The sequence below is a fragment of the Phodopus roborovskii genome, unplaced genomic scaffold, assembly GCF_943737965.1.
Source record: "Phodopus roborovskii unplaced genomic scaffold, PHOROB, whole genome shotgun sequence".
Taxonomy (NCBI): Eukaryota; Metazoa; Chordata; class Mammalia; order Rodentia; family Cricetidae; genus Phodopus; species Phodopus roborovskii.
Window position 1 is genome coordinate 436,263 of NW_026126635.1, and position 26,943 is coordinate 463,205.

General features: G+C 40.3%; 1 long non-coding RNA gene across 5 annotated transcripts in view; it reads right to left on the reverse strand.

Annotated features, from left to right (window-relative positions):
• LOC127238339 (uncharacterized) overlaps positions 1–26,943 on the reverse strand; it is a 226,269-nt gene that overhangs the window by 118,023 nt on the left and 81,303 nt on the right. The window contains exons 1-2 of one of the 5 annotated variants that reach the window (XR_007835925.1): positions 19,193–19,250; positions 18,324–18,461 (exon numbers count right to left, since the gene is read on the reverse strand). The exons of 2 other annotated variants lie outside the window; for them this stretch is intronic. This is a non-coding gene — a long non-coding RNA (uncharacterized LOC127238339). Of the gene's footprint in view, positions 1–18,323; positions 18,462–19,192; positions 19,251–26,943 lie in introns of those variants that run through there. 2 more of the 5 variants (XR_007835927.1, XR_007835924.1) reach the window with 2 other exon arrangements.

The following is a 26,943-nucleotide window of genomic DNA, read 5'->3' on the forward strand; positions in this document are numbered from 1 at the left end:
AGGAATGCTTTTACCATTCTTGCTCTGTTTCTGTTGTGTGAATGCAGCATAGTAGGTGAGGATCCTCAATATGAACTTAATGGACTTGTTCTCTGGATGTAAGCAAGTCCCAATTCCAGCTGGCCTCTGGCAAGGATGCTTGACTAGTATCCTAGCCCATTGGGAAGAAGTAATCGACCCAGTCGTTTTTCTGAAGCAAAACTAAGAGGCCTGACTATGCTACATTTCGCATTTCAGGACTCAGGTGAGAAAGAGTCTCCAAAGATGTCTGGATTTCCTGTGAAGTGGATAGGGTGTGTGCACTGTGGACTTCAGGCATAGAGGTAAGTCAAGTATAGGGATGCCAGTTCAGCGTGAAAATAAGGACATTTGGTGACAAGAAAAATATCACTCGGCTTTGACTATAAAAGGTACATCTATTGATAAAACTTTAACACACAGAAAATTCTCTATCCTGTCATATAAAGCCCCCAAACCCTGCACCTGACCTAGTGTTTTGGGATATTTGTACACTGTATGAAGGTGTATTTGCTGTGCTTGGTCTAATAAAGAGTTGAATGGCCAATAGCTAGGCAGGAGGTATAGGCAGGATTTCTGGGGAGAGAGAGAGAGAAAGGGGGGATCTGGGCACACAGGAGACACTACAAGACTCAGAAAGGAAACAGGAGGTGCAAGATGGAGAGAGGTGTAACAAGTCTTTCTTTGTCCCACCAGACAGCTCCTCAATAATGATAACACAGACTTTTTACTAATTATGAATGCTTGGCCTATAGCTTAGGCTTGTTCCTTACTAGTTCTTGTAACTTAAATTAACCAGTTTCTATTAATCTATGTTTGGCCTTGTGGATTTTTACCATTCTTTCATTCTGTATGTCCAAATGCCTCTGTGTCTCATTTGGCATCTCCTTTGACTGCCTGGATTTATCCTGAGTTCCTCACCCTTTCCTGGAAGTCCCACCTATTTCTCCTGCCTAGCTTTTGACCTTTCAGCTTCTGATTATACCAATCATAGCAATATATCTTTACATAGCATATAAATGGGCTAACTTAAGTTATAAGAGCTAGTTAGGAACAAGCCTAGGCCCTAGAACTTTTTTGAATGTTTTTATATTGTCAGGTAATAGCTATCCTTGGGTTTAATTTTGTGATGTTTTACATATGGTTAATCCACTATATTTATCTGGAATGAAGCCAATTTAATAATGGTGAAGAACTTTTTGTATGTCATTAAATTTGGTTTGCCAGTATACTAAGAGTTTTGATTCCATCGTCATCAGCAAGAATTACCTATATTTTTTTTTCATGGCAGACTTCCTCTGTGTAGATTGGTTTTCATAGAACTAAATCTGTAGACAAGGTTTGCCTCCAAATCATAGAGATCCACATGTCTCTTCCTTGTATGTGCTGGGATTAAAACTGTGCACTACCTATTACCCTAGGTAATGTGTATCCTTAATGTGTAGATATGTGTCTTGTTTACACAAGAAGAATGGAACCTGTTCACTTCCATTCTATTAGTCTTTGTCTTTGCATTGGTCAATTTAGAAAAATGCTCTTGAGAACTATCTATAAACAATGGTTTTGATTATCTTATTCTATATTGTTGTTGTTATTGCTCATACTGTAATTGATGAGTGAATGTGTGTGTGTGTGTGTCTTTGTGTGCGTGTGTATAAAAGAGAGAGAGAGATTATGTGTGTGTATATGTGTGTTTTTCCTTCTTTTGGTTTTGTTGTGCCCAGACTCTGAACCCCCAGCACTACCATGAGACCTGATGCACTGCAAAAGCAAAGAGTCTATTTATGAATTAACTCGGTATAACTGTCAGTCTGTAATAGTGGGTGGAGAAGGAGGAACCCCTTGCAGCAGTGGGGCAGGACATATACTGGAGTAGAGCCCGTGGAGTGTCTGGGGGTCTCCTAGTTGCATAGCAACAGTCTCCAGACTGTTGCACCTTTGGTCTTTGGCACCCTGTTTCCAGTTGACTGGTCAGCCTCAGCTGCAGAAAGGATGCTTTTCCTAGAGGTCATCATTGGGAATGCCCTGCATTCCACTATTATCAGCAAAGCATATCCAGAGCCTGCAGGCTAACTTCTGATTGGTTCATTGCCACAAGGAGGGTATCTACTGATTGCTTCCCAGTGATTTGAGAAAGTAGGGGTTCACTTCATGCTTCTGACTCAGTGTCCTACAACTTGCTGGTACTTTTATGCAGCCTGTCATGGGAGTCAAGCAGGGGACTGGGTGAGGGTCTGGGCCCTTCACTTTTACCAGTGTTAATTTACTTTTTCCTGTGTTTTTTTTTGGGTATAGTTATCCTCCTTAGTTTTGAATTTCCCTTCTAACAGCTTTTCTAATGCTTGATTTGTATATAGATAATATTTTCATTTAATTTATAATGGAATATGCCATTTTCTCCAACCCTGGTGTTTGAATAATTTGTAGGGTAAAGCAGTGTGTGTTAGCATCTTTGGTCTCAAAGATTTCATGCTCTTTAAATCTTCATTGAGAAGTTAGTTGTAATTCTAATATGTCTGCCTTAACACGTAACATGTTCCTTTATGCTCTTGCAGCTTTTAATATTCTTTCCTATTTTAATCAGTTCAGTTCTTAGAGTACTATGTGGCCATGGAATTTCTTTTTTCCTATAGCCAATGTGGTGTTTTGTCTCTAGACCAGGCTATACTGGAACTCAGAGATCTACCTGCCTCTGGCTCCTAAGTACTGGGATTAAAGGCAAACATTAGCATATTAAAAAATATGTTTATGTGGCTAGAGAGATGACTAAAAACACATACTACTCTTGCTGAAGACCTGAGTTCAGTTCCTAGCACCCACATCTGGCAACTCATAACGGCCTGTTAACTTACCATCTCTGCCTTGAAGACACATACACATGCACATAATTAAAAATAATAAAATAAGGTAGGAGGATCAAGACCACCCTATAGCACTAATTGGTCTTAATATTAAAAACCCAGAGTCAGATATCAGGATGAATACTGAAAGATCAAAGAAGTAAAGGGGCACACACTAGAGACTTCTTACTTCTACCGAATCTCAGACCAAAAGGCTGAGCTGTCTCCACCGCCCTAGTAATGGGATTAAAGGTGTGTGCCTCCCAAGTACTGGGATCAAAGGCATGAGATCCCTAGTGCCGAGATCAAAAGTGTGTGCCACCACTGCCTGGCTTCTGTGGTTAACTAGTGGCCAGTTCCATTCTCTCATCTTCAGGCAAGCTTTATTTGTTATAGCATGAACAAAATATCACACCAGACTGGTCTACATATCAAGTTCCATGACAGCCAGAACTACACAGAGAGACCCTGTCTCAAAATAATAATATAAGAATTATATTAGTATATGTTTGTAAGAGTATGAGTACCTGCCATAGTACTCAGTTCTCTGGAGTTGCCAGGTACAACTCAGGTCATCAGTCTTAACAGCAGACACTGTATCCAATGAAACATCTGGCCTAGGAGTATCTTTTGTTTGTTTGTTTGTTTGTTTGTTTGTTTGTTTTTCAAGGCAAGGTTTCTCTGGGTAACAGTCCTGGCTGTCCTGGAACTCACTCTCTGTAGACAAGGCTGTCCTTGAACTCACAGACCTGCCTCTCAAGTCACTGTTGGGACTAAAGGCATGCACCACATGTCCTGTCTGTATCCCAGACCTTGAGAGATAGAGGAAGGAGAATCTAAGTGTAAAGAGGTGTAGGCTTTCATCTAGAGCAGAGGGAACAGAGGCTGCAGCCAGCCCTGAATTGTCATTTTCTTGTCACTGGAACACAGAGAACATAAAAGATCATTCATAGGACATCAGGGAGGAATTTATAAACATGTACCTTCAGGACCCAAGTACCAGGAAGGATTTTTTACTTCATTATCTCATAACTAGGTAGGTAAAAGAAAATCTCCTGAACACCCTTTGAGTATGTGTCTGTCCTAGATCTCACACTATGATCCATTACACAGATTTTCCCATTCCAATTATGCCTAGTACAGAAATCATGCACTGAAAATTAAGATAATGGATGAACATCCAGAAATATGGTCAACAGGCACAATTATTATGTAGGAATAGCTTCTCTGCCAATTACAATAAATTTATGTTCAGCTAGAAGATTTGTTGGGGCTGGCTTGCTCTCTGTTGGGGATTCAGCATTAACAGGGATTACCTTGCAAGAACAGTGAGAATTCTTATGTTCTCTGTGGCTCCAGAAGAGAGTGCATCTCTTCACAGGGAAGGGGTGATACTTTAAAAACTACAGTGCAAGGGAATGACAGAACTCAGCTTAGAATAGACAGAGCTCAGCTGCCTGCCTAAGCCAGGCAAAGCAAAGAGGCTATTTCAATAGAGAGAAGAACGAGGCTGAACTCCTCACACTGTGTCCCCTCACATACTGTTTTCCTGAAACCATTTATAGAATCTTTGAAGGGTGCGGTCTACGGGACCATGGAAGGAAACAATGTCCCTAGTGACATCCACCAGAGCAAATCAAGTTGCCAGAGGCTCTGTCCTAGTCAGTAGACTTATTATCATTAGGAGGGAAGAGAAAGCAGTGGATGCAGTTAGTTTGAACCTCAATCTACTCCACCACCAACTTTGATCTTCACCTACTACCTTGCTCTCCTTCATGTCCAGACTTTCAGTGAATCGGGCTACAGATGTACCTTGGGACATGGCAGGTTTCTTATCACCATCTCCAGAGGCATTTGCTTTCCAGAATATGACCCTGAAGATAGCTGTAACATCTGCCTGATGGAAGGATTCTCCCCTCTGCTGTTGGCATCTTAGACTCTGTAGTTTCCTGGAACAAAAGCTTGCTTGTTACTATCCTGAGAAAGATAGGATATTGGGTGTGTTTTGGTATTCTCTGGAAACAAACCATGAAGGAAGCAACCAGAGCATCCCTTAGTCACTGTGTTACACCTTCAAAAATTCTGTCTACACACACACACACACACACACACACACACACACACACACACACACACACCACATAACTGTAGGGCCCTGCCTTAAGGCCTTCTTACAAGAAAAAGTGTCTTATGGTGTTGAGGAGAGAATATAGAAATTCCAATGAGATGGTACCAATAAATACTAACACAATGGGAGATGTCCTTCTGTACATATGTTGCTCTCATTGGTTGATGATGAAAACACTGACTGGGCAATAGCCAGGCAGAGGTATATACACAACTGTAGGAGGAAGGAGGAAGGAGAGAGAGGGGAGCATTTACAAAGACTTGGAAGATGAAAGGTGCCTGGCACTCTCTGGTAAGATAAGGCTATATAGAAATACATAGTAGTTATGGGTTAATAATTAAGACAGATCTAGCCCAATAAGAAGTCTTAGCCATCAGCCAACACTTTATAATTAATGTAATGCCTCTGTGGTTATTTGGGGTTGAAATGGGGAGGGATCAGACAGAACAGAAACCTTCATCTTTAATCATACACATCTTACAGGCCAAAAGAGATGAAGAATCCCAATTAGTAACAATGTCTATAAGGGATTTCAGCTCTCTCTGTCTGAATTCTACATATTACAGGAAAATGATGCCAGCACCTTAAATTCCTGAGTATGTGGTCAAATACAATGCACATTAGTGAACACATATATCATGTGTAGTGCACAGACACTCTGCAGATATGAATGCACCTCTGTGGGAATAACAATATCGCAGGAAAGAAAATTGTTTAAATAATAGGAAACAATAACATCAAAAATAAGTAATTAATAGATAAGGCAAAGCCAGAGTGCCAAGGCAAACCCCTTGTGTTCATCAGAGCAGCCCTGTGCTGGACTCACTAAAATCTACATGTACATCCTGTCCTCTGGGATGGCTTGCCTACTGTCTTTCCACTCCCTTGAGCAGCCACAAATTCCTGACTGTCATCTATAATCATATCTTGTATCCTCTCTCTCTCCTTTCTCTCTCATTCAAGCAATCTGGTTCTGTTGAGGCATTAAATCAAAATTCAGCAAAAGTATTGACACAGAAATATCTCTGATCTGAAGGCCCGCATCTCCTTCTCACAAGAACAAGCTGTGACCCTCAGAAGTAGTGGGTAATCCTCATTTTAACATGCATGGAAGGAAATTACTCCCTGATTCAGAAAGAAGGCCCAAACCCATGTCATTTCTGATGATATCTTGCCTTCTAGTGGTAAAGTATCATCCATAAGACCCTTGAAGCTTTGATGGCCAGTATTAACTCAGAGGTGGCAATTTCCATGTGCAACATCTTCAGGGAAAGATCTCAGAGCTGAGAGAAGATAATTGTTGCTAGGCCTGGTGATGCAAAACTGTTATCCCACCAACATGACAGACTGAGGCAGGGAGATCACAACTACAAGGCTAGCCTGGGCACCCAACCCTGGCCTCCATATAAACTGCAAAAAGGAGAGTAAGAAGTGACTCCAGGCTTGGGCAAGGTGTCCTTTGTTGATTGGCCAACTACCCCTGCAGAAATTGTTGCCATGTTTAGAGGCCTACCATGGAGGCTGCTATGCTCTGTACATCGCATACTATAAAGTATTCAGACCCAGCCAGCTAACTTCAGATTGGTTCCTTGCCTCATGGAGAGATCTGGCTTCCTTGTGACTGGGGCAAGGTTCAGCAAGGTCAGGCAAGGTCAGAAGCTAGACAAAAGGTCAGCACATGCTGGTAAACCTACATCTTGCTGGGTCTTCTGCAGCGTCTCATGGCTGGGTGAGGCTCTAGTCACTTCAATATTCATTGGGTCAAGCTCCTGAGTACAAACGAAGTGAGGGAAGAGTAAGAGTATGAACAAAGGAGACAAGACTGAGAAGGGGAAACTCACAGAGTCAGCTGATACAAGATAGTGAGTGATCACTGACTCTGGTCTGACAAAGGGGAATCTGCTTAAGACCCAACTAGACTCCCTTAACAAAGGTGGCAATGGTGTAGATGGGACACATATGAGGTTACTGGCTGGGGTTCCAAGATCCAAGTCTAATACACAAACTGACTTAGCAGAGCCCATTCTATGGAGAGATCAATTGTTCAGAGGAGACACAGGTGTGTGGGTGGTATGGAGGTGCCATTTTCATGCCTCAGTGAGATGACGGAGTAAAACTACTAGGGGAGGTGTTACCCTCTGAGGAGCAGATGTTAATTGTGAGAGACATGGGGGGAGGTAATGGCAATGGAATGTAAAAGATAAATTAATAAAAATGTAAAAAGGCCATGCAGCGGTGGCACATGCATTTAATCCCAGCATATGGAAGGCAGAGACAGGCAGAACACATGATTTTAGACAAGCCTGGTCTCCAAGTTCCACAAGAAACCCTCTCTTTAAAAAAATATATATTGTTTAAAAAATTATCACTGGATGATGTATCATAGTGTATTTAAATTGGAATTCAGTAGAGAAAAGAGAAGTAGCAAAACTTAAGCAAGGCTGAGATTTTCAGCTGTGTTGGGACACACACATACACACAAGAATATACATGGAAATATGATTACAAACACAAACACCTATATATGTATATATATGTATATATGTATGTATTATATACACATATATACATAAACACATATAAGGTTATACACACTGAGACACAAGCATATAAGACTTTATACACACCCATGTGTGTGTATATATATGTGCATACATATATGTACATACATACATATACATATGCATATACATATATAAATACATACATGCATAATATATACATATATATATATATATATATATATATATATATATATATATATATATATGTCTTCCAAGCAAGGAGGAAGATGGAGCAACAAAGGTGATGATGAGTATGGAGACATTTTAGACTTAAACATTAGTAAAATAAAGGGAAAAGGAAAACATAATTTACTCAGTTAATTAGGAAACAACCAGATTATGTTTGGCTCTTCTCAGATAACAACATAACAAATACCTAGCTGTAAAAGCCAGGAGAAAAGAAAGTACAATAAATGAGGTAAGATGGGGACACTGACATCCTCACTGTGATCAATCTCATCCAGAGATGGGTGGACATGTTGGAGATCTATGTCACTGGAGGGAGACTGTCTGGGATACTTTGTTACTGAACAGTTCTATGTATCTCCTCCCCTGACACCTCCACCCTAGCTGGTCTTCCAGTTTCCATTGGCTCCTGGGATCAAAATTCTCTGCATCACTGGTCCTCCTGGCCCCATCAGCTCTCTGCATACGGTTTCCTCTTCATGGCTCGTCCTGCTGGCTCCATCTTTTACCAGTATGCATTACTCTGCAAACGGGTCTCCTCTCTCCAGCAACTCCAAGGAACCTGTACAGGATGTCCAGGAAAGACCTTCTGACTCCATCATCATCTGGTTCATGCCCTTTATACATAGAACAATATCCATGGTGCCCTTCTTTCATTCCACCACTCCTGCCTCCCTACTTCCTTCTTCCTCCCTTTCCCCCTTTCTATAGCATGAAAAATAAAAGGGCCAGAGACTGATATTGGGGTTAACCTTCAATTGAAGATCAGAAAAGCAAAGCAGCTGAACACGACTTCTTCTCTCCGCAGAATGGAAGGTTATTCTGGCTCACACCAACCTTCAGAATATATATAACTTCTCCTCAGAGTGGCTAGAGAATACAGAGGCTTCAGGGTCTTACTATACTCATTGTGGCTGGAGAATAAATCCATGATATACTACTAAAACCCATACATCTATCTTTTATACCCCTCTAGTGCTGGGTTTAAAGGCATATGATTCCTGGTCCTGAGATTGTCTTTGTGTCAATTGTTCCTCTTCAGGACTGGATCAAGCTTGTGTTGATCTTGGTAGCTTTGCATTCACAGAAATCCATCTACTTCTTAATCTGGAGACCTGGGATTGAAAACCTGTGCCTGACTTCTATGGCTTGTGACTTAGCTTTCTGAATCCTCAGGCAAACTTTAATAAATCTAAATAAAGTATCAGCCCATCTTATTTTATTCTCTTATTTTATGTGACAGTGTCAGAGATTATACAATAAATTTTAGATATTACTCTCACTGCCCACTGTCATACTTCTCCCTCTCTTCATGTCTTCTGTAATATAATAATGCTGAGTCTAAATGCAGCTTCTTGCCTAAGTGTCCAGTGTGTCATTTCCTGAGAAAAGAGCATTTATGTCAGGGGCTGCACCACTAAAGAAAATGGCACCCATTTCTTAGCAATCACTAACAGGCTGCTGTCCCTCAGGTTGGGTCCCATATCATCCATGAGAAACATTGACAAGAAAAGTTCTGTGCAGGTCTTGTGCAGGTCACATTTGCTCTGTCATTTCTACAAATGTTTGCTGTTGCTGCTGCCCTTGTCCACAGTCTCAACTCTTACACACCTCCTAACCTTCTTCTAAAATGGTTTCTGAATCTCAGGGGTTTGTGATATCAACCCATTCAAGGTCCAATTCTCTCCCAGCACTAAATTTTGGCATTTTTGTGAGGAATTGGCTTGTACATCAATCACCACTCACTGGTTTCCTTTTGTATTATCTGTATATTGTGATCCAAATGAATTTCTCTTCCTCTCCAGCTGCTTAGAACATGGGGTTTGTGACAACAGTGAGAAAAATAAGTATCACACTTACTTTCCTTTGAACTGTGCAGAACCAAAGTCAAGTTGTCAAAGGTGGGCCTGGAAGGGAGAAATAAATCCTATTGAATCATGAAATACATGACTGCTTGTTCTTGGCAGCATTTGAGGACACTGTCAAACATACTTTCAGTGTTCAGGAGAGTGATTTGATGAAAAATTGATGTATTTATCCTAAAGGTCACTTTAGAACAAACACACAATGATTGAATTGAATAGAAGTGCTGTTTCGTCTATACACCTTATGTAGCACTTAACACTTCCTTGTCTCAGATGTCTAGGTACAACTACTAGAAAGTGGTTTTTGACTCGGCAAGAAAAAGTTAATTTTTTGTAAAAAATATAGTTCTTTTGAAATATTTTTTTTCTTTTTCTTATTTAATTTTATATAACAAAGTCCAATTAAATGAAAACAAACATTTATACAAATATTTGGGAATTTGGGCGTCGTTCTTTCCAAACTACTTCCTGCTGGTAAGGGGCGCTGTCTTGGGGGATTCCAAGAAGATTCAGATATCCTGGCTGTAGTCTGTAGGGCTGTTTTGTCCAGCTGTTTTGAATGTAGGTTTAGCTTTTACTCTGTTTCAGGCGGTCTGGCGTGATCAAACCACATTAGTCTGGAAGGAATCCACATCTTTTCATTTTCTGTGGAAACAAAAATAGTTATGAAAAATTTACTGGTGGCATAACCATAGATATTTGTAATCCCACATAAATCAAGAGGGGGAAATAAACACATCAGAATTCTGATGCAAATCTGGCTTTCATGGTTAGCCTATAAATCACCTAAACCATTAAAAATCTTTCTACAGACAAGAACACCACAGGTATTTCTAATAATTTGACATTTTTTCTGAACAAATTTTCTACTAAATATAGATTCTTACAAATATTGGGTAAGTACTCCTCACTCCTCCCACTGAGTCACATGAACCTCTATGACTTTTATCCTACACGATGCACAGTATGATATAGGCTGAGAAGATCACAGTGAATGACCTATTTACAAAATACGGTACAAATAAGATTCCAAGGAAATATATTAGAAACATAATTTGGCAAAGCTAAAATACCATCAGGGAAAACATCAACAAATAATGCAAGTCCCAAAACTTGCATTTCTAAAATGATACCTATATATTCAGAGGTGAAGTGAATTAGCATATTTTGACTGATAAAGAATCCAGAAGCTTCAAAATACCATAGAAGTCACTCTTGATAATTATTATTTTTTATGAAAATAAATTATGTATAGGAGGTTCACATGGTTACAAATGAGAGAAGGAAAACATGAATTCAAGATGGAACTATGCAATCTGTCCTAATAAACACTTGAGATATAGGTACGTGGCCTAAGTAAGAAACTTTCCAGAATGATCTATTTTATGTGTACTGATCTGTGGGCCCACAATGCCAGCTTCTAGAGAAAGTCACATTCAATTGGCACTCATCCTACAAATCTTATTCTGTAAAGAATTAAATAAGACAAACATCATCCTTGTAGCATAAAAGTGATTGGTTCATGAGTTCAATGCTTATTATACTACAAATTGGGTGAGTATTATTACTTATGCAGTACAAATTTGGAAAAGTAGATTATCAGAACATTACTTGAACTAATGTAAAGTTGAGAGTGCTCCAGTTTGCAGAGAGAATGAGCATGCACAGATCTCATGGAGACACAGTCTGAAGTTCATCATGTGTCCCACATCCATTGCTCAGTCCAGAGGACATCTGCTTTCTGCTCACAGTATCTCGCAAGGAATGCTATAATGTTTTTGCCTACACATAAGTGCAGAACCGTGAAACAATGAGCACAGAAGACAAAAATGTATGAAGACATGTGCCTTGCAAATATTAAAGACTGACTATAGTAAATTATATGATATATTTTCTTCTGCTATAACACCTACTCACCCAGATGTTATTCCATCCTTACATATGAAGACACAGCTGCACAGAGGATAACTAAATTTGTTGAACTTGTAGTGACTAATTCTGAGCGTGAGCTCAGTTGCACAGAAATCGTGAAAGTGTCTTTCTTCACTTATGCCTATTAGTTAATTTGTAATTAATTTGTTCCTACTAATTTATATTGTCTGACATCTACAAATACCACTTAGTAAATTACAAGCTTGGTCAACTGCCATTATCAACAACTAACACTTTTGCTTTCTCCATTACCTGGTCTCCTCGGTACTGGATATGCAATCAGTCTTTCCCACCTACACATGCATAAAAATTCAAACAAGCAACAGTTTAGAGTTGGACCAAATTATCTTGACAATTATCTTCTCAATAGAAGAAATTGTACATTCACTAAGTACTGTTATTCCCTTAGTAATTTAATAATTTACTAATGCTAATTGAATGATCTTCAATGATACAAATTGTTTTGGAAGAAGAAATACACCTTAAACTCAGTAAGTTATGGAACCTTAATTGTTATATCATTCCCCAATAATAGGATAATTTCAATTCAAATGGAAGGAAAACAAAATGTAAACAGTTTTATATGCATAATGCAAGCCAGACAAATAGAACAATTTGTAAATACGATGGATGGGAAGACAACTGGTATGTGACAGCTGTAGATTTAGAAAGCTCTTTCTAATATATAAATATAAAAAGAAAACAGAATTCACTAAATTTTTCATAGACCATATGACTAATTCAAATGAAAACTATTAAGATGTCATCTGAGGGTATAATTACTAAATATGAATAACCTAACTATAGATTTACTATAAGATTTCATGTAGAGAAATGATGTATGGCTGAATATTTGCACAGAAAATCAAAATTGGTTCAGAAGATTGTATATCTGGGTAATGGGAATAAATTTTGCTTCACTATGAGGGACATTTGAAGGTAAGGATGGATGTAAGAATAAAGTGTTTACCAGGAAGCTTGTCGTCTTGAAAAGGTTTCCCTGTGGTACTCGGAAAAGAGGGGCCACCAGTCATGTTCAAATCCTTTCTAACATTGTGGTTCTAAAATGCAATAAAAGCAATCTTTATTAAATTTGAAATCCCATTATGTTCTTAGATGTACTATTATACTTTGTTGACATAAAATATGTAAACCTTGTCTTATTCATTTTTACAGTGTATATAATCTGTAAATGATTCCTAATATCAAATGATTTTTAAAAACTTGCATTTTGTACTTTTCGTTCTCAATTTATACACATACCTCTTTTATGTTAAATATTACATACAGTCTGTTTTAGTCAGGGAATGTTGTTAGTCAAAGGGTTTCTAGCATCGGGTCTCATTACAAATACAAGACGCTGAAACAAAAACAGAAAATTACATTCACAATTTAGAATTGTAATTCTAGTACAATGCAATCTTTGACCAATTTTTCTCTCCTTATTCAAAAGAGTTATGATCTTTCACCTCAAAATGCAGCCATGAATATATCAAATGTCATAAATTAAAACACATTGTAGATTACGTTTCCTTTGCAATGCTCATGATTGAGCTGATGGCTTTGTCCATATTGCTGTATCGCATTTGTCATTTTGTGCATTATTAAAGAAAGATATTACTGACGAGTCAGAAATATAGCCACCTCACCTTGAAATGAAATAAATTCCTATGATCTCACATCTAGACTCAGGGTTTGTCCACAAGAGGGCTTGACTTCATGTGAGACAATCTTCTGTGTTTTATCGAAGCTTTTCCTAATTGCTAAAACAGAAATGTAAAACTAAGTTCATCTGGGCTCTGTGAATGAACACAGTGTGCCATAAATACCTACCATACCATTGACATCCTTAACACTGATGTAACATACATGACACAGGTTAATATACATACACAGATACACACCACCACACATTCAGTCACATATACACAAAATACACACACACACACACACACACACACAAATGCAATGAACACATACTCATACACACAAACACACACACACACACACACACACACACACACACAGGCTCCCACTGAGGTGGTTCAGTGGGATTTACTCATTGCAAATCAGTGATTGTCACCCTGCTGTTTTGGATGGTGACATGACTGCAGTCCTGCAATTGGAAAAAGGGAAATATTGTTAGGGATTGGAAATCAGTTTTGAAACAAGTTGTACATTTTATTTATACCAAAAGAGTTCCTTGTGTGACATAGGCTAGCACACATAGCCTAGGTAAGCCAGGGGGTATCCTGACAATATTCTACTGCTTCGAGCTCCCCAGTGCTGGATTATAGGCAATCATAAGCACAGCTGTTTTCATCAGTGCTGGGAAACGAGTTCAGATCCGAATGCTTAAAATTAGAACACTCTCACAACTGAGCCACATCCTGAGCAGTAAGCCTTTGATTGCAGAAGTTCATTGCAGCCAGACAGTTCTCAGCCAAGAGGTGAAATCTTGATGTCATTAGAAGTAATGTCAAAAGTTCTGGCCCCCAACACTCCCACCTAGATCACCTCATGCCTCATGAATAGAGTGAGTACATCCCCATGTATCTCAGGATCTTTGCCACCTATTTTCCAGAGTCACATAGCAAATAGATTTTGTTGTTGTTGTTGTTGTTGTTTTGTTGTTGTGGTTGTTGTTAGAGATGCGTACGTTCAGTGCTCCATTGGAATCATAATGTCCATCAGATGGCAAAGGTGACCCAATTCACCTCGAGGGGAGTCATTACATCAATCAGATTGTATTGGTGACCTTAATGACACTGAGGGGATGGTCACTCTGGGTCTACAACATGATAGGTAATCATCAGTCTGAAAGTCTTATTATGTAACATCAACTGGCCTCAAATTGATGATCTCCTACTGCAGCTGCCCAAGAGCTTATATTATGGGTGTGTTTCGCCATGAAAGGGGTCATTACAATTGGCAACTTGGGAACTCATGTTCTAGATAATTCATTTTTTAAATCAGCAATGTCTTTTAATATCTCAAAAACAACATTAGTGTACTCCAAAATGGAGCTAGGTAATTTTGAACAGTTCTTGTAGAAAGGTTTTGTCTACAAAAAAACTGATCACCCTGGTTTGAACTATGAGTTACAAAGTGGGGCTTGGAGAATAGTGCTGGATTTAACAACACCCACTATTCTTGCAGGGAAGGAGGAAGTGCTTACTGCCTTGCTCCATATCTAGGGCATCTGCAAACATCTTCTACCACACAGGCTCTAAACTCCCATGTGCAAATCCACAGAGAAAAGGAATTAAAATAAAAACAGGGTCTGTTTTTAAAAGGCTACACAATGAAAGTACAGGAATAAATATAATGAAATATAAAAGTGTATATATCTTTTAAAAAGTAGAGCTGAAATGTGTACAAGTCTTATTTTCCCTTCAGGATCAGAGTGTGATGAAAAGTCTATACAAATGCATATAGATATTAATTATGATACATATAATCACACACACAGTGTTCTACCTCTTAGACTTAGCATTCTGATTCCAGGATTTCAAGCTTCCTTGAATCTCTGTGGTTGCATCCCTGGCTCTTATAAATTTTATGGGACAGGGTTTGGTATTATCACAATGTTATTATGTTTGTTCTCCTGTACACAGATACGTACACAGAAAAGAGCTGAGTCCTGATTATGGGGATGGAATCCCCTCCTGGGGCAGCTTGATATTTCTTTTAATGCAAAAGTTGTCAGTGTGAAAATTCCTGTTCTGAAAAGAGAAAGGCAGACTCACAGTCAAACAGAAATCCCCACAACACTCATTCGTCTCTCTCTCCTCTCCCTCTTTCTCTCTTCTTCTCTCCCCTTCCCCTTTCTTTCCTCCCTCTCTCTCCTCTCCTATCTATGTCCTCTCTTCTTTCTCTTTCACACCTACACTTGTTCCCCTGCTCTCCTGCTGTCTCTGCTCTGATCTGCACAATTCTTCCTCCCGCACAGATGATGTGTATGTCTTCCTTCTATTCCTTGTGAACACTATCATTGAAGTTCTGTTAGATCTTGTCTTCTTTGTCATAGTCCTAATTGCCCTCCCTCCCTTCTCTTCCTCTCTTTACTCTCCTTCTCATTCCTCTCCTTTTTCTACTCATTATGTGTATCTCTCTCTCTGTGACTTTATTCTCTCATGGTCCTTTACTTGTAGTTTGACTTAAAGAAATAAAATACTCAACAGTAGAATTAAGCACAAAGAAGAATCAAGCCAAAAAAAATAGGTCTGTTCAGGGCAATCATTCTGAGCAATAAGTAGGATTGTGCTCATACCTGAGACCACTAATTCCTGTGAGACATTATCCAGAGTACAAAAATACTTTGCAGGATGATACACTGCTTTCCCAACACTAGCTCTGCTGAGGAATGCAGACTAATGTGGCAATGTCCCTCTTTGGCAGTTTTTGGTGTGGAATATCTTCAACCTCTGACTCTTGAGGTCACTTCTTGGTGCTTTGTCTTAGAAAACCAACAGTGGTGTCAGCACATCTGTTAACAGCAGCTGCTGTTAGATAGAATGTGCACCTTAAATGGCGGCTTCTATAGCACTCGGTTAAGACCCTCTGGATATTACTATGTTTTTGCAGTGTTTTGAGCCATAGAGGATTTTGTTCTTGTACTGCCCAGGCTAAAATTCTACATACTCACTGTTTATATTTGGGTGCGCACACCACTGCAATTGATTCTGGCAGCATCTTCTGATAACAAAAATGTGTGTGTGCATCCACACTCGACAAAAAGGCTGTCTGGGTTGGATGGGTCTATGGAGACAAAAGAATCCAAGAAATCCCAGTAAGCCCCATGACATACCCAACACAGCAGGTCCCAAGGAGTTTCAACCACTGCCTCCCACAATGTCACCTGAAATCAAGCTGGAAACATCTCTAGTTTGCTAGGTGGAGAGGACAAGGAAATGATATCTTTTGGCCACCTCATCTACAAGGTTAAATGAAGCTGAGCTTTAAACAGTTACTCTTAGCTGTTCCCTCACTAGACCTACACTTGTATTCATCCATGCCTAATTATACCTGATGCCTTAAGAGTAACCATTCCAAGGTTTGTGCTTCAGCTTCTAATCTACATCTCCTTCCCTGCTGTCATCAGTACATTCTATTCTGTCTTTACCAAGAGTTCGCAAACTATTTAAAACTTCAGTTCAAGAAACTCTGTGGATCTTCAGTTCCCTGCCTTCCATCCTGACATAAAGAGCTGTGGGATATCTTCCTATGTGAAGAGAAGCCACATATGGTCTTATTTTGGGGTACTGTACCTAGTAATGTTGCATTAACTTATGCCGCTTCCCTCCCTTCCTCCATTGTCAACCAGGTTCAAGCACACCTCAGGCAACTGCATGCCACAAAGGGGTGAACATTGCAGATGTTAAGACAAGCAAGCCAGATGTAAAAACCAAATATCTAACCTCTACATTTCAAGACACAAGCAGTACTGAAATACTGATATCATGAAGGAAGGCAAACTTAGTATATGAATTCTAATGAAATGAGAGAGAGAGATGATTAGAAGAAGAAGTTGATCAATCTCACAGGAAGGAAGTTGTAAAGCTGGACCCGGCTCTTGGATGGTTCCTGTTTCCTTCTCTAAGTGTATTATTCACAAAGATGCATACTTACAAGTTAGCTATATTTTAAAATATACATTTGTAAAAGGAAAGGAAGTAAAAACTGGTAAAATCAACAAAATAAAAAACTTGATCTTGCCAATTCCCCCTTCATGTACATTTGAAGACTCTCTTAACCAGTTCTGCATAGAGTGGACTCATGACTCTTCTATCCTCTAAGATCTACTAGATGATGACACAACATGACAGTCCTGTGAGACTCCCCCATAGACATGAATTCAGCACATTTTTTCAAGCCTCTTTCTTTATGTTTATTACATTTTGGTGCCAAAGTCATCATCCAGAAGTCTTACCTCCAGAATGATAGGATTCCAGTATTCTGACAGTATACTCAGTTATCTGTGGATTAGTTAAACCTTGCAGTCTCTGGTACCATGGCCTGCTTAAAGCTCAAAGGCCAAACTCCTCAATGAACTCCATCTCCAGCATGAGAACTGAATGCTCTTGCAGATGGAGATGGCCCCTGGGTCACATTCTGAATTCTCTCTCTTACTGTCCCGGCTCTGTGGCTTCTGGGAACCACCTGAGCAGTTCTCCTGAAGCCTTTTGATCTAGAATCCCCCAATGTGTTCAAGCAGTCCCCATTAGGTCTTGTTAGCTGTCAAAAAGTCACTTCTCCTGCTGTCACACTCACCATTATCAGGTATTCTGAATCTCTGCAAACAGAAGCCTCCAGGGGATTATCTCCTGCCTTCCTGGAGCTTCACAGAACATAATTCCATCTGACATTGTATATAAATAAGCAAATGTGGATTCAACTTTGCATGAAGAAGCTCTTTGGTTGTACACAAAACAAGTACGTCTTCATAAAGGCAAAATCAAATCATGAGAGTGATCTCTCTTGACTCAGTGAAGTACTTCCATGTAGCTCTTAGGTAGATGGTATCTACACCATGTTTTCCTACCTCCTAGGGAGGCAAAAATGCACAACCCACTCACAAGGATGTGGAACATTGAAAAACTACACTGATTAAGATGTAAATTAGTAAAGCTGAAATTCACAAAGGAATGTGCCTTTGACTAAACACTAGAACACTTGTAAGTGTATGTGCAAAGAGACTGAAGAACTGCAATGTGTTGGCTATGAAAACACAGATCTGTTCTGTGCACTTGGAAGAGCAGCTCGCCATCAGTGAGATCAATTTGCTTACATGGATCCAACCTAAGGTCAGAAGGCCCAGTTCCTCTTGCTTAAAAAATATTTCTTCCTCCTTCTGGGCATAACAATAATCAGGGCCTGCTGTCTGCACAGGAATAATTACATGGGTCACATGGTATTCTTCTTTGACCTGCCACAAGGAAACAACTAGTTACAGTTACTGCCAATCCCACTTCCCATAAATAAGTGAAGCCCTCACCCCAGTGGATGACCCTCATCATTCTCCCTCACCCAAATGATTCCCCAACTTGACTGCTCCTATACTTTGCTGGGATTCCATATAAATGCAGAGATGATAAGCTGAGCATGAGATGTCTCCCATAGCACAACCTAGATCAAGGGATTTGTCTGCAGCTGGCATTAAGTCTGCTCACAGGTCCTGAGGTGTTTAATTTCTATTCTATGCATTACCACAGAGTAGGCAATCACCAGCCCACAGAAAGTTTTGAGTGTTCCCTTTTATAATTAGCCAAGGTGCTGTCTCCACTCCTCATTCTCACATTCCTGTCTCCAAGTCAAGCTGCTTTTACTTCAGTGTCTCATTCTGTTTGTGAGCCGAGTTGAACTTTTAGGTGGCCTCCATCTCAGTTTGCCAGTGACTGGGATTACAGGCACCAGCCCTGAGTAGAATGAAAATTTCTAACTATGCCACTGAATGAAAATGTTCAAGTCAAGGACCTCTGAAAAGCAACCTAATACAAAGTCATAAAATTCAAGTTAGCTAATGTCATTTCACACATGGTTCCTTCTGTTGAGGGATATGTATGGATACAGCCCCAAGATATATTCTCTGGGAGTCATGGGCAGCCAAAGGGGAAAAAGAAACAGCCTCAGATCAGGAAGGAGTGTTCATATATTTACCATGGTACCACATAATACACCGCATGTCTCTATGCCTTTCCTGGTGTTCTTCCGTGCACAACGCAGAAACTTATCACAAAGGTCCTTTGGAATGACCACAGTTCGGAGGCCTTTGGAGTTCTGAACTGCAATGGAAAAGAGAGACAAGTCTGAGGTTACAGGACCTGGTGTCCCTGAGCAGAGCTCAGCATGGTGGCCTGGAGGAAAATCACAAAGATATTGGGGTATCTCTCCAGGAGCCCTCTACATATAATAGAAGAACAAAGCAGGCAAGGAGTTTCTTCTCAAAGCTCTGGCCAGAGTTCAATGTGAGCATGGAATTCAATGTTGGCTAGAGTGGATGGACGAACCTATTTGTAGGTATGACTGAAAGTTGCCTGTAATAAGGTTTTTTGTGGGTTTACAGACTCCGTGGTCAAAGTCCCCTCTAAACTCAAGAGGGTAACATGTACCCCTTTGGAAGCTCAATAGGACAAACACACAGAAAAAATGGTACACTTCCAACACGACTCTCCTCAAACAGACATGTCTTCTTTGTCCATGGTTCAGCTCTTCAGGTCTGGTGGCCTCTGCACTCTCAGGTCTGGAGGTACATTTCCCTGAGTCCTCATTTCACTTGAGACTGAGTCTTATAAGAGTGACATTCTTCTCCTATGCCTTTCTGACATAGACTAACCCTACCTACTATCATTCTATATCTTGACTTTGAAGAAAGCTTTTAGAGGGCATGTTATGTCGTGTTGACCAGAAACACAGTCAAATTTTAAGAGTTTGAAATTACATGGAAACATACACAGTCTTTCTCAAGGTCATAGCACCATTGACAGTCCCAAATAGGGCATGTTGTAGCGATGGGGGAGACCTTTGAGAACCTAGAACATCATGTGCACACACAACCAAGAAATGTTGCATTCTAGACTCCAGGGTTGAGTGAAGATGGTGCACTAAACTCAGCAAAGTGTCTAGGACAGGTTTCACAACTCAGCTGAGACCACTCATTCTTTCCTGGTTGTTTCTACATTCCAAAAGGAACAGCATAGCTTACTTCTGCTCCCATGTTATATTATGCAGATGTGTAGACTGCTACATGCACAGGCTTAAGGATCTGTAAGACTGACCCTCTATTCTCATCTGTAAATATGTGGGTTATTGAATACACAGGCCCACAGCTGGGAAAGTCTGACTCTCACCAATTCATAATTAAAAAGGGAAATGTAATTTGCTTGAGGTTGGCATTCAAGTAGAGATTTGACTCATGCCACCCCAGACAAGAAGCAACCAATAATTTAGAAACTTGTAAAAATCCAGTCCAATAGTGGCATATTTGGATTTTAAGCATTTCCTCGGTGAGAGTCCAGGATTTCAACTGAGGCCTATTTAGGCTGTAAAGCCAATAATACAAATAAAAAATAAAAGTAATAAAGTAATTAGGTGACATATTTGAGAACTTTTTTTTACTTCAGTATTCATGATATCCCCTTTGAATTCAGTCTTATATGAACCATGTGTTTGCACATGTCAATGATATCTGTGCATTTTTCAGAATGTGCATGTTCATGTGTGGGTAATGATTCGCAGATATTTGAGCACATCTGTAGATGCAAGCAGACTGACTGTGGTTCAGGCCTTCCCTGGCACTGTTAGTCCAACAGAATCTATCTGTGGTCTGTGTATTCCCAGCTAGCTGTGCTGTGAGAAACAAGGTCTTCTCTGTTTCTCTGTCCTATGTCACCTGAAGACAACTTTGAATATACAGTTGGCCACCCATACCCAATTGTCAGGTGCTTTCTGGAGTTCCTCCCCAGGTTCTGAGGCTGTCACAGCTAGCACTTCAATCAGTGTCATTACCTTCCTGACATATTTGAGGATTTCCTACAGAGGTCGACCTAATGCTGAAAATGTAATTTCATGCAACACAATTGTCTTTTAGGAATACTAATGCACAGCACAGTCCTCATGATGAGCAATATCAGTATTTATTAAAAGTGCTTCCTCTATTCTCTACAGAGCTCTGAAGAGGTGGGGATCTGATTGGAAGAAACTGATCTGGCTTAAACTAAGTTAAAGGCTTCTTTTACAGGAAGTCAGAGTGGCTGGAAGGAAAGAGACAACACTGGTCACTCGAGGTTCTTTTACCACAGCAAAGAGGATCCAGGCAAGACAAAGACTAGGAACATTGCAAGGGGCATGATGCTTTCTCTGTGCTGCTCAGTGCTCCCAACTTCAGACACCTCTTAAAAAGTGCAGCGTTACTAGACTGGTGAGGTGCACTCGCAAATGTGTGTGGCTGATCCGGGTGCAATAGGCTCCTTTTAAACTTAAGTCTTTAAAGTCATGAACATGTGGTGACTTACCTGGGCTTTCCACCATCTTCAACTCTCCACCCTGTGTGTCTGTTGATGGGCCCCTTGTGATATCTTTCATGGATTCTTGTGGACTGCATGGCACTGACATTGTAATAACAGTGCTTTCTTCAGAGGACACTTTAGCACTTTTAAGTGCCAATGCCAGGCTAGGAACCACCTCCCCGCTCCAGTCTTTCTCGACTCCATCCACCAGCCTGTCTAGAAGAGCACTCCATTTGGAAAAGTGTGCAGAGTGTTTGATGGTATCTCTTACTTCATGCCAAAAGGCCTTATTTTCAGCCTCTTCTTCTTCTCTTTTTTTCTATAGGAAGAAAAATGGGATTAGTCTAATATTCCAAAAGTCAGAACAAACAGACCTGCCAATAAAGAGATGAACAAAGGAAGTTGTGTTCAGGTATAACAAATCACCACAGCATCTATGCTCCCCTCCATCACCCTGGTACTATGAAAAACAACCAACACCCCTTTACTCAGTTACTGTAAGGCTTTCTTAAGGGACAATTTGGCCTCCATGTTCTCAGAACCATAATACACTTGGGGTGTATGTATCTGTGACAATGAATATGCATGAATATATGGGTGTGTAAATAGGTACATGGGTACATTCATGTGTGTGTTGTCCTCTATAGGTATGAGTGCATATGTTTGCAAGTGTGTGTAGACCCTATTCCTTGGATCACAACCTCCGCTGACAGTAAAACACAGTCCCAGGTCACAGGCTGATTAAGTGATACAAAAACATCCTGTCTTCATGCTCACACACTGACCTTATCTGCCAGGTATTCTGAATACTCCTCACTATATTGCTTCAGGAGTTGTCTCTTCAGGGCCTCAGCTATGTCAAAGACCCTATGTATTGTCTGCAACACAAAACAGAAAGGGAGAATTAGACCTGATCTAATGTCAGCAAAGGGGGGAAGAAAACAAATGGGAAGGGACTTATGAAACTTTTTTTTAAATTTAATATTTTTTCTTATTTTATATATCTATTCCAGTTCCATCTCACTCCTATCATCCCATTCCCCACACAGACCCCTACCCATCCCATCCCCCTTCCACTCCCCAGAGAGGGTGAGGCCTTCCATGAGGAATCATCAAAGACTGTTAAATCAATTGTGATAGGGTTTAGGTTCCCCACCAGCCCGTGTCTCCATGTTAAAGAAGTATCATTCCATTGAGAATAGGCTCTAAAAGTCCCTTCCTGCACTGGGGATACAATCTAGTTCCATGAGATGTCAGAATCTTATTTATGACTTGACCCCAATATGCTACCATCCCTTTCTTCTGTATTGTGATGCAGAGAGATGTCCTGTTTACCCAGGGACAGGATCTGTGACTTTTCGCTAAGTAGCTCCCTGTGACTCTGGATATTTAGGTCTACCACATACACAAAGAAGACCCACCTTGTTGAATTTGGATCGTGTTCCCTTGGAAAGGGAGTTCCAGTATTCTGGGAAATTTCTCAGTTTCTCCACGAAGAGTCTAAAGCAATAAAGCAGAATGAATATGTGAGCAGAAAAGGTCCAAATTTCTAAACCCTGAAAAAATTTGGTCTCTCTAGACATGGTTTCAGAAGTTGCTGGAGTGAGAAGAGTTTCACCCTGACATGTTACATCCATATCCATCCCAGTGCCTGGAAAAAGAAAGATCCTAATTCTTCTATCGACTAGTTCATTCCTCAAATATCTGCTATCAAGAAGTAGAGATAAGCTGATATTGTGTGTGCTTGTCATCCCAGCACTCAGGAGACAGCAGAGAGAGTTAATGAACTCACAGAATATCAAGAAACAGACCATCCTCCTCCTGAACTTCAAAAGAGAAAAACAGAGTGGGGTCTCATCCTTCCACTACCAAAGGAGAAGGGTGTGTGCTCATAGAGAAGCACAGAGTATTGTTTCTGAGCAGGGCACAACCTCCCCCAGGGAGCATTAGGTAATGACAGGAAACACTGGGAGAACACAGAGCTGCAAGGAGCTGTGCAGTGGATCCTAGTGAGAGGAGGCACCCTCAAAGACTGCCAGCCTGCTTCAACACTCCTGTCAGTCCAGGAACCAAGAAAGTTTCTTGAGTGCAGGGTGGGATTGAAAACTGACTGTGACAAACTGATATTGGGGGGGGGCAGTGAACACATAAGCACTCTAGTAACAAAGTTATTTCTCTTAGGAAGGTTGAGGAAATGAGAAGGATATTTCCTGTAATCTCAAGAGATTACATTCACGTTTCAGAATACCAAAAGTGGAAAACAAAAAGAAGTCTTGTTCTACAAGTTGCACAATCTGAGAATTATAAAATGTGGTATCTGTGTTCATGTCTAAGTCTGACCTTTCTTTTCCTCTGTGGAACATGATGAAGATATGCCTACTCAGCACAAACAGTCTTCTGAAGATCAATAGATTCAGGCCCACAGAGCTCTTCCCTAGAGGCTGGGCTCCTTACAGTCACCTGCATTTATGTCCTCAGGTTCTCTTTCACCAAACACAGGGCTAGGCAGGAATGGTGAGACCTTTGCCATCATTCCCTTCCTCAAACACAGAGCATTCATGTCACTTAGGATACATGTAAATATCTGGTGACAGCTCTGCCATCCTTCATTTATTCTGCCTACCCAAGGATGGTGAACAACACAGAAAGTATGCTAAGCCCCTTTGACCCCAGGGAGTACACAGTCCTTTGGTCCCCCTAGCTACTGGATATGCTAACATCTTTCTCAACCAAACAATATGCTACAGGATTAAGAGAAGAGCAATCTGGGCTCTGCCATACATAGGAATAAGTCTGTGACTGGATGCCTGGCCAGAGATAGAACAGTTGACACACTCACCAATGCCGACACAACCACATAAACTGCCAACTTTCATCTAAAATGAGGGCCATGTGGAAACATGCTCATGAACTATCATGATTTCCCTTATTGTGGTTCTTGTGTCTTTGAATAGCAAGGAAAAACATTTGTGTGAACTGCCATAAATTTGACTGAAAGATGTCTTTCTCAAGTTCTCAAAGCCAGCAGAGGGGAGAAGCATGAAGATGAAGATAGGATTAGTGAGGGATTTGTCACAGGAAAGGAGATGGAAAGTGCAGGCTCTCACGTTAAAAATTTGTGGTATAACACAAATGCTTCCTCCTTAAGTTCTTTCGTATGTAGATCTGCCGCCAATTCTAGGAGGTCATCACTCATTTTTATATACATTTCCATGGGTACTTTGTCGCTGACTTCCACATTCATTCCTATGGAAATTAAAAATCTGAACCGCTCTTTTGGCAGAAGAGCTATGTCTTGGTATTTTTCCATGGTGCTCTTGTTCTACAACAGAAAAGGCAAGAGAGAGGAACATCAGAAGCCACCTCCTAATATCCTGACATTCTGTCAGTCTACTGTCTGACATTCACACATAAACAGTGTGTGTGTGTGTGTGTGTATGTGTGTGTGTTTATGTGTGTATGTGTAAGTGTGTGACAAAGCTCTTACTAAAGGAATTAGAATAAACTAAATACCACATGCAGTCATACAGCTCAATAAATTTAGGGACCTACCCAGTTTTGGATCTCCTTACTATGCTACTAAAGGGGGAGGTAGGGGAATGGATAGAAGGGAGGAAGAGGCACCTGGCATTCATATGTATAATAACATAGATTTTAAGTTAAATAACAACTAATTTAAAAAATGATTCCATTTCTTTAAATTTCTATATATGATTGCATGTCAAAGAACATTGTTTTCAAAAGGAATGAGACTTACCCCATTAGGGGCCATGGGAGTGAAAAGTCCCGGTGAGCTCTGTTGGTGTCTGAGACAGGATTTTAAAAATTTGCCTGTAAGCAAGAATAAAAGAACTTATGAAAACAAATCCTCCTCTTCTCCAGTAATTAATGTTAGTTTTTGTTCATATATGCATTGCTAACTTAATGACCACTATGGTCATAGGTGTGAAGGCTTTTAATCCTATTATACAGGTGATGAGGTTGTAGATATGATGTAACTTCAATTTCAATTGAAAAAACAGGGATTACATCAAAATGTTCTTCAAGAATTTACAGTAGATATCAATTTGAGATGGCAGTGGCTGCAGGTATCTGCACAACCACAGAGCAGCTCCAGGAGGCTTAGAGACCCAGGGAGGCACAGAGGGGAGATGAGAGAGCAGAGGATATTGAGAGAACAAACGAACTCTGAAAGAATTAAAATATCAGGTCCTGTGGGAGGATGCCTTTTAAAAGCATTCTCATGAGATTGAAAAGAAGAAGTTGATGCTGGCTGATGGCAAGAACACAGCTCCATGAACAGGCCAAGTAGAAGTGAATCAGAGCTGCAGAAGCTCACACTAATGGAGATGGAGAGTGGTTCTTTATCTGAATTGAGCCTCCTCAAAAGAACTCCATAGACTGTGCTGTAGCTCCATGCCAGGTTTGTCCCTATAATCTATGCTGCCCCCTGAAGCCAAGTAGAAGTCAATGATCTGTGGTGTCATTGGCTTCCTCTGCAGTGGTATCTATGATGACAGACTCATAATTAAGAATGAGAAATGATTACAGGAGATTTGTACCTTCCCTCACTGATGGGAGATGCCATTATGTATATACGTTTCTCATACTGGTTAATAATAAAGCACTGTTGGCCAATAGGAAAGGAAGATAGGAGGGACTAGGAGACAAGGAGGAAATAGGAAGTAGTAAGGAGGAGTCAAGATGGAGAGTCTGAAGAAAGCAGGTATGCCGCCGGCTCCCCAGTAAGAGAAATACATAGATCAGAGCAAATGGGTTAATAATTAAGGCAGAGCTAGCCGATAAGAAACAAGTAACAGGGCCAACAGTATTGTACCAAATACAGAGTCTCTGTGTATTATTTGGGGCTGGTGGCCTGGCAGCAGGACAAGACTAGCAGCGGCGGGCAGAAAAATCATACTCTTATACCTCACATTAAAAAGAAACAGTCTAGACCAAAAGGCACTGAGGAGAGTCATTAACTTGTGATAAAGATGCTGAAGTGTTACTCTATACACTTGATGGCTGAGGCAGAAAGCAGGAATACTGACGGTGGAGGAGGGCTCAGTTATATTTAAGAGGTGGGCCAGTGAGACTTTGACCATGCTCCAGGGAAGATATGGTCGAGAAAACATAGACTTACTATAGTCTTTTTCAATTGTACTTTGGAATGGTCAAAAATTTTGGAGGGAAAACATGGGAGGAGAAGTAAGCTAGTGTGACTGGATGGTTTACAAAATCATTTCCAACATCATCAATAAAAATATTATCATTTCAGGAATTAAAAAGAATTTTAACATGAAGAAAATTTCCTTTAAAATTGGACAGAGCTTTGCTAGTGGTGGCACAGGTACCTCAGCTCCCAAGTGCTCAGGGAACACACCAAAAAAAAAAACCAGTCTT